The 12,929-nt window shown below is 34.2% G+C and overlaps 1 long non-coding RNA gene across 1 annotated transcript; it reads right to left on the bottom strand.

Moving 5' to 3' along the window:
• Positions 1-2,226: 2,226 nt before the first annotated feature.
• On the bottom strand, positions 2,227-4,126 carry LOC143540239 (uncharacterized). The gene is made up of 3 exons (XR_013136568.1): positions 3,727-4,126; positions 2,814-3,168; positions 2,227-2,740 (listed from the first exon to the last, which is right to left on the bottom strand). It is a non-coding gene; the product is annotated as an uncharacterized LOC143540239 (long non-coding RNA).
• Positions 4,127-12,929: the final 8,803 nt, after the last annotated feature.

The raw sequence follows: 12,929 nt of genomic DNA, 5'->3' as shown, positions 1-12,929 counted from the left end.
ATGTATAAACTTATATAAATTTAAACTTGTTATATAATTAATAATTTCATTCCTACTTTTATTTTGTTTAAATGTGATAATTTATTAATGAAAGCTAAGAATTTGTATATATTCATGTATAAACTAGTATAAATTTAAACTTGTATAGATATATATAATTAATAATTTCATTCCTACTTTTATTTTGTTTAAATTATGAACTTTTTTTTGGAATAAAAATTAAAAGTGTATTTTACCTTATATCACTTTAAAACAGTTGAATCAAAGAATAAAACAACACTTTAAACACTCCCTTTTTAATAAAGGAATGACATTATTAAAAAAAAATTTTTTGTTAAAACTGGAAACTAAACACTAAGTTCAATGCACTTCGTGTTAATGATGTTATTAAAAAAAAGAAATTTTGTTAATATTGGAACTAAGCACTTCAACAAAAAAAAAATTGTTAATCTTGAAAACAACTTTCGGCTTGAAAAATCGTTCTATCGTATGCAATGTTACTTGTTCTATCCTATGCAATGTTACTTGTATAATACGTAGTTTAATGTTTTAAGAAGCCTTTTGACTTTGTTTCTTTTTTAAAATTATTCGACCTAATCTTATACATAATTACATAGTGATGGCAAAAAAGCCCGAGCTCGACGGGTATACCCGAAACATATGGCACGGGTATACCCAAAAACAGACGGGTATGGCCCGTATTGGATTATAATTTAAAACTTTGTGCAGGTTTGGGATTAGATAATACCCGACTTGATTACCCAAAATCACATACATGTTTACATGAATCGTATACTCGGAGACTTTAAAATTTTAATATATATATACTATTACTGCTTCATTTTAGTATGGCGATACCCGTGGTTATGCCGGATACCCGGCAGGTAATGGGTCGGGTATGAGACATGATTTTACAAACGGGTATGGGACTAGGATTACCAATACCCGGCTTGTATTAAAACTTTTTATTAACTTGATTATTAAACTGTATTATATGTATTCATTAAATATTAGATATTATGTTTTAGTTAGCTACCCATGAATTACACAGCTAGTTATAAACATAATACAAAATACGATTTTATTTAACCTACATCTCAAAATGGATGCTCTTTCTTCCAATTTGGGAAAAAGCAGAACCATACAAGCAGAACCAAAGTATTCCAAGGCATATTGCAAATTATTGTTTCCATGTGCATGTCCTTTATCTAAAGCATAAATGAAGTGACGGGGACCAATAATATGGAATGCACAGACAATTTTATGCCAAAATACTATGATTCCATACAAGCAGAACCAAAACTTAAGTACTACGATTCCAATCAATTCAATTCGACTTCAGTTAAAAAAATCTATTTTAATTATAATTTCAAAATCACTACAAACTTGAATTTTTTAACAAAAAAAAAGTACAAGTTTATAAAACAAATAAATAATTCAAGGTTATGGCATTCTAAATATTCAAAATGGTAACACCCAATTACATGAACTTTCAAATATTAGTCTTTAGAACTTAAAAGACTTATGTAATATATCTTTGTTCGAATATGTATATTTATAATAAAGATAAAATGCATAATTTGAATTCGAATTTCGAATTGAATTTAAAATCATAAATTCGTATTCGACTACTAAATCGAATTCGAATGCGAGTCGAATCCAGATTTCAAGTTCCTCGAGTCCAACTCGAATATTGAACACCCCCATGTTAACATGTTGAATACGTTCCATAATCTTGAGAGCATCTATATTGATATTGACATAATATGGTTTTGCAATTATAATCAACTGCATTAATCTACCTATACAATTAAAGCAAAACCATCTTTTCACATGTCATTCAACTAACCCTCCACATAGATTGGCAAGTATACAAGTTTCCATTTTTACATTTTAAACTTCATGAGTGATAAAATGAAAACTATGTTGTTGGTGGGAATTGAACTCATTACCGTGGGTAACCAACTCAACTATGATGAATTAATAATATTCTCTTTTTCTTAATTGGTACATATTCAAAACCTTCCATTTTGATTTCTAATACAAATTCAAATTGTTCTTACTAATCTATGTATATTAGAAAATTGTTTATATCTTATAATCCATAAGGTATGTTATTATGCATTTTATTAAATTTAATTTTTTTGTTGTATTTTTTTAACAACTCGTGTATCACACGGGCTCTATCCTAGTTAGTTATATGAAAACATAAGGTAAGCAAAAACTATGTTTGTGTTGACGCAATATAATATGCCGTTTTTAACCAAACAAAAGTGGCATGTTTTAATTCAATCGCGATTACAAATTTCGAAAATCAATTTGCCCGCCCATGTTGCCACATAGCGAATTTAAAAAATCGTCAAAGCAGGGACACTATAGTAATTTTACAAAGTAATGGAGATCATAACTAAAACAAAATAAAATCACCAAATTTTAATATTTAAAAAAAGTTGGCAACAATTGAACAAAATTGTAACAAAACTACCCAAAACTTCATCGAAAACCAAAGTGACTAAAGCGAGTCCAGTCCTCGGTTTGTTTGTTTTTTATTATCGCAAAGAAATGGTCTCAATTGGATTCGGTTCGAAACCATCAGAAATAATAAATAACCGGCATATAAATAAAATAGATGAACCATTTGATATTATTTCTTTTCCCTAAATCAGCTCACATCAACCCAAGTTCATTTTGTTTGGCAATCATTTTGACCCGAACCAAAGTAATATTTACTTAGCACCACCTGTTTTGAACTACAGTCATTTCGCCCGTAACCCGTTTTCACCCGAACCAAAGTAGTATTTACTTAGCACCACCTGTTTTGAACTAGAGTCATTTCACCCGTAACCCGTTTTCACCCGAACTCATTTTGCTCATAACCCATATGGACCCAAACCTATTCTAACCCATCACCCAACCCAAGTTGAAAACTAGTAGGATAAAGTACAATATTGTAAAGAAAAAGATAATGAAAAACACCTGGTTTGAAGCAACTCAGGAACAATTAATTGCAAGTGCCCCTGTCACAGCAACTTCAAATATTGTCATTATAAGAACAACGAATACTTTGATACATGGCTTCGGGAACTTCTATCTGTCTCGCAGATGCTAGGCTCAAAGTTGGTCACAGCTTCCGTGCTATTGCAGTTAATGGCAACTTTGTCATAAGCCCTGAACTCAAGAAAAAACAAAATGCAAATAGAGTTGAATGATGCTCTGAAATGTCTTTAAAGTTATCAAATGCTCTGAAATCTCGTTGCTAATTGAGTATGGATGTTGTGTCTTTTTCATTAACCCGAGTCTACAACCATCAAATTACATGGAATTCTTGTTTTTTTTTTTTGAAATGGAATTACTGCCTAAGATCATAATATTAAAACCAAATTTTGACCTAGCATATCAACAGTAAATTAAAATTCAAAACACGAAAATCAGACTTCTTTTAAGAATTTTGTTCCCAAAACTACCCCTGTTTGGAATCGACTCCTTGAAGAAGCTTCGCCCCTGCGTATCCCCAAATCATCACTTGCAAAAGTGTAACCAAAATTCAACAAATATCATCCCAAATTAACACCGAATCATACGGAGACAGACACGCAACACAAACAAAACAAAAATAAAAATTTTACTCGACTACTTGTATGAAATCAAGGTATGATGATAAATATAGATACTCACATTTGACTAATCATAGCATGTAAATTATACACACTTGAAATAAAATTTTACCTTGAAGGCTGGAAACTGCTTTTAAGTACAGAGGTCATAGCTAAAGGCACCTAACCAGATACATACTGTACATTCATAGTGAATGAAATTAGGGTTTCTGAGAACGATTTGAAATATACATACAATATCTCAAATTTTGAGTATTGAATAATCTACCTGGCAGGTCGATCGAACATGAGCAAAGGTGGTACCTAAATTTATTCTTGCTTCCACAATACGTACAAGAACAAATTATTTATTATTCTCTGGTTGCGGTTTGTCAAAGTTTCACACTTGACCCCTGAGGTTTACTATTTACAAACGTGATCCTTAACGTTTACAACTTATCACTCTCGTGATTCCTCCGTTAGTTTTTGCCGTTAAGTCTCCCCAACTGCTTCTCACGTGAGGGTATTATCGTCATTTTACAACTTAAATGATGGCAACTTTTGGAATGAACAGTCCTAGTCCCTATATGTCAGTTTCAATTTCCCTCCTATATCAACTCTCTCTTTCTTCAAACACACAAGAAAACACATGGTCACACTGAAAATCTAAAATTTATGGAGCGATCTTGCATAATCGATCGATTAGAAGTATTATGAGGACAATGAACCCTATTACAACTTGGTACATAAGGGCGAAACACGATGACTTCGACCCCAATCACCCCTACCATGGTTATGGTAAGATTTCATATGTGGTTATTGCACTCAATGTTGTTTTTATGGAGTTTTTTTTGTAGTTTGATCATAAAGTTTACGTGTTTTTATTTTGTTCAGGTGCAACAAGCCCTAATTTGTTTACCATGAAGCTACATTATGGTGGTGAGTTTAAGGTGTCACAACCCCCAACTCCTGGGAGGGGAGCCGTAAACATCGAGCGTTGGTATTAGTGTTTATTATAATAATTTGCATCGGAATGTTTCATCAGGGCCGTAGTTAGAAAATTTTATCACAGTTATAAAAACACCATGATTCTATTTCATAAACTCAGAATAAAACTCATTTTTATTTTCCACAAATATACTAAGTGCAAAGCGCGTCATCAAAGTGTCACGCTGCAGCCAACGAACTTTGCTCGTGTGCGTCGGGTTCTTCGTACCCTCCGCTAGGACCACGGAGAGTGTCTTGTCATATAAGAATATTATAATGTGAACTTTCTTTTTTATAAAGAGCTTACAAGTTTTGTAATCTGGCGATATGTGACAAGAACCTACATTTTTATCTATAACAAGGTGGAAGCATTTCATTTTCTTTCTCCTCCAACGTGGGATAAAAACACACTTGTTTTATTTCTTCACTTTTCATTCGCTTGTATTTTATTTTATTTTTGGTTTGCTGTATAAGCTCTTCCATGGTAGAAAGTATGTATGTGGTAAGTTTGTGTTTATAGATAATTTGGACAGAGATAAGTTTTCCGTCCACATGTTTCATGAGATGGTGCGTAAGGTAGAATTTTACCCCAAAAAAATTGAGGCTTTATTATCATTTCAAATATCTTTTAAAGTTTTCCGTCCACATGTTTCACCGATTGTCTCAATGAATGATGTGGTCGGGGAGGGGGCGATGATGTGGCTGTTGTCAAGTTCCATTTTGTAACCCTAGGTGACGCCGGTTTCGAAGACCGCCAACTTTTGGTTGTGTGATGTCATACCCCTGGCCGAAGGCGGAAATGCCGGGGCGTGCGTAGATTGAAATCATGCACATGGTATTAAATGTAAAAACTCTTCTTAAAATAATCCAACAAGTTTTTAAAACCAAACATAATCCAAAATAGAAAACATGACATGGCAATTAATTCATTAAACTTTTAAGTCTGACTCATCCCCTATGTGAAACTTCAAGAATCTTCCTTAATTTTCATAACCTGAAAAACATGCGAGAGTGTCAACTAAAAATAGTTGGTAAGTACATAGGTTTTTAAATAGAAAAATATGTATTATGTTGAAAACATTTCATATGTGTTAAGTTACTTTATATACTTTAGTGATTACAACCAAACCTCTGACACGATTAGCGAGTCGTTTAATCCACGATTAGACTATTATGTTTAACGTTTAACGATCATCGGATTCTGAACACACAAGCCTCTACTCGAGGCCTGAGTGGGCGGGTGGGGCCAATAGATCTATCATCATACTACCACGGGCTTAACAAGTTAATGGTTGTACATGCGATTAAGTATATACTCGTAATGATCACACTCCATGAATATCATGAATAAAGCTTGAATCAAATAGCATTTATAAAACATAGAATAATAAGTTGCATGTTACCACCCCAAAGTATAAAACATTTAAAAGCATGTAAAAGGGGCTATGATCTCACCTTGCTTGATAGATGAACACGAATACGAGCAAGAGTTAGTTGAACCGGTCACGGGATTCCCTAGATTAAGTTTCGATTTTTAAATTAGTTAGAGTGTCGCATACTAGAATGTTCTAAACCAAGAGCATGACCTCCAGCAAGTTGATTCCCAGGTAAGAGTCACGGGTCCAATGGGATTATTTACGCCACTCTTGCCTTAGGCAGAACCGTTTGCTTGTTAGATACATACATACCCAGTTTATACTCTATTTGTATACTAACTCAAAATGTTTTAGAATGGTTTTGATAAATAAGAAAGTACGAGGTTAAAAGTGTAATATCATATAGTTTTATGTATTTATTATCATTTAGGAAATTATAGGGTTCAAAGTGTAAATATTATAGTTTAGGATGTTTATTGACATTTATGAAAGTATAGGGTTTAAAGTATTTATGATAATTTTATGAGTTTTTGAAGATCATAAAAATATTCATAGTTGTTCATGGAAAAATTATACTTTTGATCCAAGATCTTGAGAAAATAATTGTGATTTCTTGGAATAACATGATCATCATAATCTTTAAAGCAAAACGTAAGGGTTTTATTAACAATTTATGATGATCATGGTGAGGGTATATGAACAACTATGAAGATTTAAAGGAAAATTCAAGAACATAAGAACAAACAAGAAGAAATTCATAATAGAAAGCAAAAATGTATAAAAACAACAATTAAAAGCAAAATAATTATAAGACTTACTTGTTTATGCTTAGAGAGAAAAGAGAGAATGAGATTTGGTGTGAAAAATAATGAAAATGAGAGCCTCTATTTATAGTGGATGTAAGGAGGTTTGAATACAATTGAGATAGAGATAAAACTTGTTTAAAGATTAAATGATAAGTTTAGATATTTAAAAATGATAATGATAATAATATTATAATAAAAATAATATATACATGTGCACGTATAATGTGCACGACACTTTTTTTTTTCCTTTTTTTTCAAATTAAAAAGATTAGATAAACTAACTTGATGAACAAGTTTAACTTAGAAGGTTCTAGAATTTTCCATTTTTAAATTGTATAATTAATTTAAATACTTAGGATAAAATAAATATTAATAATAATAACAAAATGTTTTGTTACATGTTATAAAATATTAATCTAGGCATTCCGGTTCAACGTGTCATATTAACGATTAAGCATGTTTATGATGAAATGAAGATATAAAGTTAATGTTATTCAATAAATTACATATAATTCAACATTAATAAATGTAGACGATGAAATGAATACTATAACTTTATTAAATGAGTAGAAAAATTAGCATTTATTAACAAGAAAAGTTCATAGATGCTACGGTCTCCCCCACTTAAGGGAATTTCGTCCCGAAATTAAATAGTGGATACTGGTTTGGATTAAAAAAAGGTGAGGGTACTTTTGTTTCGTTTGATCTTCAAGTTCCCAAGTAAATCCTTGCTTATAGTTCCACTTGCCTTTCACGAGACGGATTCGACTTCGCTTGAGTTTCTTTACATCTCGGTCCACGATTTCGATAGGTTTCTCAACAAAGTGAAGTTTATGATCAATGCAGATATCTTCAAGGGGAATAGGCTGAGTGTCATCGGATAAGCATTTATTGAGGTTAGAAACATGGAAAGTGTCATGAATACCGCGCAATTCCTGAGGTAGTTTGAGTTTGTATGCCACTGGACCAATCCTATCAAGAATCTCGAAAGGTCCAACATACCTAGGAGCAAGCTTTCCCTTTTTCCCAAATCGGACAATGCCTTTCCAGGGGGGAACTTTGAGTAAGACTCGGTCGCCAACTTGAAACTCAAGTGGTTTCCTTCGATTGTCAGCATAACTCTTTTGTCGATCACGAGCGGCCATAAGTCTTTCTCGAATGATAACAATCCTGTCGGAGGTTGCTTGGACGATTTCGAGACCAATAACTTGTGAGTCACCAACTCGGTCCAACACACGGGTGTTCGACATTTCCTACCATACAAAACCTCAAAAGGAGCACATTTGATGCTAGTATGGTAGCTGTTATTATAGGAAAATTCAATGAGAGGTAGATGATCATCCGAATTTCCTCCAAACTCGATTATGAAAGAACGAAGCATGTCTTCCAAGGTTTGGATGGTTCTCTCGGTTTGACCATCCGTTTGGGGATAGTAGGCTGTACTAAGATCTACACGAGTCCCCAAAGCTTTTTGAAGGGATTGCCAAAACTTAGAGGTAAAGCGTTTCTCTTGGTCAGAGATTATGGATAAGGGAACACCATGACATGTCACGATTTCGTTGATGTAAATTTGAGACAGCCTCTTCGTCTTGTAGGCTTCACTAACAGGGATGAAATGAGCTGATTTGGAGAGACGATCGACTATAACCCAAATAGAATCATGCTTACGAGTGGTTTTTGGTAGTTTAGTGATGAAATCCATGGTAATTTGATCCCACTTCCATAGAGGAATCTCGGGTTATTGAAGCAGACCCGAGGGCTTTCAATGTTCGGCTTTGACTTATGAGCAAGTGAGACACTTCCCAACATACAAGGATATATCCTTCTTCATACCAGGCCACCAATAGAATTCCCTAAGATCGTGGTACATTTTATCGGCTCCCGGATGGATCGAGTATTGAGTTTTCTGTGCTTCATCAAGGATAAGATTTCGAAGGTCTTCAGAATTTGGAATCCATATGCGTCCCATGAAGTAAAGAACTCCATCGGACTTAGTTTCAAATTGTTTTTCGGCTCCACAATCCAATTCGGCCTTGAGATTGTTTTGGGCTACCACTTGGGCTTGAGCTTGAAGAATTCGGGCCTTAAGGGTAGTGTGAATAATCATTTCCATGGCCCGAATATGAGAGGGTTTAACTCTATCCTTTTGGATTAGGGCATCGTCCACGGCATTCGCTTTCCCGGGGTGGTAGCGAATTTCGCAATCATAGTCATTGAGTAACTCGACCCAACGTCGTTGCCTCATGTTGAGTTCTTTTTGGTTGAGGATGTGTTGCAAGCTTTTATGATCGGTATAGATGACACATTTACTTCCATAAAGGTAGTGCCTCTAAATTTTAAGAGCGGAAAATCACCGCATCTAACTCAAGATCGTGAGTGATGTAGTTCTTTTCATGGATCTTGAGTTGACGAGAGGCATATGCTATGAATTTGCATCGTTGCATGAGTACACAACCGAGACTTTGATTTGAAGCATCACAATAGACAATGAAATCGTCGTTTCCATCGGGAAGGGTTAAGATGAGTGCGTTACACAGTTTTTGTTTTAGGGTTTGGAATGCGTCTTCTTGCTTTTGTTCCAAATGAACGGCTTGCCTTTTTGAGTTAAAGTGGTGAGAGGTAATGCAATTTTTTAGAACTTCGAGATGAATCAACGATAATAACCAGCTAAACCAAGGAAGGAACAGATTTCTGATGGGGTTTTCGGAGCTTCACAATTCTTGATGGCTTTAATTTTTGCGGGATCCACGTGTATGCCTTTATCGTTAATAACATGACCCAAAAATTGAACTTCGCGAAGCCAATATTCACATTTCGAAAATTTAGCATAAAGTTGTTCTTTCTTCAACAGTTCCAAAGTGAGACGAAGATGTTGCTCATGCTCGGTCTTGGTTATTGAATAGATTAAAATGTCATCGATAAAAACAATGATGAATTTGTCGAGAAGTTCTTAAAGTTGGCTAGAGAGTTCTTGCATTTTGGACGGGGCTAAGCGGTAGGGAGATTTGGCTACGGAAAGTTGCACCGGGTATAAGGTCGATTCGGAATTCGACTTGTCGAGACGGAGGAAGTCCTGGCAGGTCGTCGGGAAAAACTTTGGGATAGTCTTTGACAACGGGAATGTCTTGAATCCTTTTCCCTTCGGATTTCTTGTCAACTGCATGGGCTAAAAAGGCATAGCATTGTTTTCTCAAAAGTTTACGGGCCTTCATACAAGAGATGATTTTTAGGTTACGATCAGGTTTTTCTCCATGAATGATTAGTGTTCCACCGGATGGTAACGGGATACGAATAAGCTTCTCAGCACACACAACTTTGGCTTGATTACGGGATAACCAATCCATTCCCACAACTAGGTCAAAGCTACCAAGCTTAAAGGGAACTAGATCAATATTAAGAGAATGATCATCAAAAGTCAAGGTGGAATCGCGTATAAGAGTATTAGCTTGGACGGTTTTACCATTGGCTAACTCGATGGTGTAGGGGAACTTGAGTTTTGTCGGTTTCAAATTAACGAGGGGTTTAAAATCAAAATATATAAAGGCGGATCAAGATTACACATAGATAGATTAAAAAATATAAAAAAAAACAGATCAATATTCCAAGTACAACAAGTCCGCTAGTCTTCCAGATAGTTGTAATGGTCCCGCCCCATTTGCTAGTGGCATCATCCTCGAGCTCGTCGTCAAGAAGTTGATTACTTCCTACTGAGCTATTGACTGACGGGGCTAAGAATTCTCCGATTGGGTCTATTAGTTCTCCATGGGTGGGGGAAGGAATTCTCATTAAACGGGCCCAACTAATTGGGCTGTAGGTAGAGATACTTGGTGATGGAGGGTTCAAAGGCATGTCCAAGTCCTCTAGCGCAATGTAGTCTTCGTCCAACGGTGGTAAGGGGATGCAGGAGTTTTCGGAAGGGTTGGCGGAATCAAATGACATGCTACAAAAGGAAGTTAGTACATCTAATAGAACATAATTTCAACCTAAGGGACATTCTAAGACGTAGGTCGGTTACTAACTCTCTACGACCAATGCTCTGATACCAATCTGTCACACCCCCAGCAGAAGGCGGAAACGCCGGGGCGTGCCTAGATTGAAATCATGCACATGGTATTAAATGTAAAATCTCTTCTTAAAATAAACCAAACATATCCAATATAGAAAACATGACATAGCAATTAATTCATTAAACTTCTAAGTCTGACTCATCCCCTATGTGAAACTTCAAGAATCTTCCTTAATTTTCATAACCTGAAAAACATGCGAGAGTGTCAACTAAAAATAGTTTGTGAGAACATAGGTTTTTAAATAGAAAAATATGTATTATGTTAAAAACATTTCATATGTGTTAAGTTACTTTATATACTTTAGTGATTACAACCAAACCTCTGACACGATTAGCGAGTCGTTTAATCCACGATTAGACTATTATGTTTAACGTTTAACGATAATCGGATTCTGAACACACAGGCCTCTACTCGAGGCCTGAGTGGGCGGGTGAGGCCAATAGATCTATCATCATACTACCACGGGCTTAACAAGTTAATGGTTGTACATGCGATTAAGTATATACTCCTAATGATCACACTCCATGAATATCATGAATAAAGCTTGAATCAAATAGCATTTATAAAACATAGAATAATAAGTTGCATGTTACCACCCCAAAGTATAAAACATTTAAAAGCATGTAAAAGGGGCTATGATCTCACCTTGCTTGATAGATGAACACGAATACGAGCAAGAGTTAGTTGAACCGGTCACGGGATGCCCTAGATTAAGTTTCGATTTTTAAATTAGTTAGAGTGTCGCATACTAGAATGTTCTAAACCAAGAGCATGACCTCCAGCAAGTTGATTCCCAGGTAAGAGTCACGGGTCCAATGGGATTATTTACGCCACTCTTGCCTTAGGCAGAACCGTTTGCTTGTCAGATACATACATACCCGGTTTATACTCTATTTGTATACTAACTCAAAATGTTTTAGAATGGTTTTGATAAATAAGAAAGTAGGAGGTTAAAAGTGTAATATCATATAGTTTTATGTATTTATTATCATTTAGGAAAGTATAGGGTTCAAAGTGTAAATATTATAGTTTAGGATGTTTATTGTCATTTATGAAAGTATAGGGTTTAATGTATTTATGATAATTTTATGAGTTTTTGAAGATCATAAAAATATTCATAGTTGTTCATGGAAAAATTATACTTTTGATCCAAGATCTTGAGAAAATAATTGTGATTTCTTGGAATAACATGATCATCATAATCTTTAAAGCAAAAAGGTAAGGGTTTTATTAACAATTTATGATGATCATGGTGAGGGTATATGAACAACTATGAAGATTCAAAGAAAAACTCAAGAACATAAGAACAAACAAGAAGAAATTCATAATAGAAATCAAAAATGTATAAAAACAACAATTAAAAGCAAAATAATTATAAGACTTGTTTATGCTTAGAGAGAAAAGAGAGAATGAGATTTGGTGTGAAAAATAATGAGAATGAGAGCCTCTATTTATAGTGGAGGTAAGGCGGTTTGAATACAATTGAGATAGAGATAAAACTTGTTTAAAGATTAAGGGCGCGTTCGTTTCACAGAATGAAATTGGAATTGGAATTTGCATAGGATTTGGTATTTGAAGGAATTGGCTTTGGAATCTGAACGTTCCAATAGGAATTGAAATTGAAAGGAATTAAAATCCAATTCCATTTTTGATGTGTTTGTTTGACATATGAATTGTAAACGACAAATGAATTGGAATCGTTTTTTTTTCTTTTACGAGAATAACAGCGGAAACATTTTAGTTTTTTTAAATTTTTTGTTTTTTATTTATATAATTTGCATCATGATTTTTTTATTATCTTTTTTGAATTTTTTATGGGTTTTCTATTAAGATCAAAAACCCCTTAAAAAAATTATTCAAAAATAATAATAATAAATTCATAACTCAAAATATAAATCAAAAACAAAAAAAGTAAAAAAAAAACTAAAATGTTTTATTCGTTGCCCTTGTTAAGTAAAACCATTCGAGAAAACATTTCAATGAATTTACTTGAATTCCTCTACATTTTGGAATGATTTGGAATCCCTTTATTTAAAGGAATTTGAAGGAATTGAATTCCAATTCCAATTCCAATTCTAATTCTTTGACAACGAGTACACC

Source organism: Bidens hawaiensis, unplaced genomic scaffold, assembly GCF_021521415.1.
Source record: "Bidens hawaiensis isolate Kalapana, Puna unplaced genomic scaffold, B.hawaiensis_p1.1 tig00012184_1, whole genome shotgun sequence".
NCBI classification, from domain to species: domain Eukaryota; kingdom Viridiplantae; phylum Streptophyta; class Magnoliopsida; order Asterales; family Asteraceae; genus Bidens; species Bidens hawaiensis.
The sequence above is the reverse complement of the archived record's forward strand: the minus strand, read 5'-3'. Positions and strand labels throughout refer to the sequence as shown.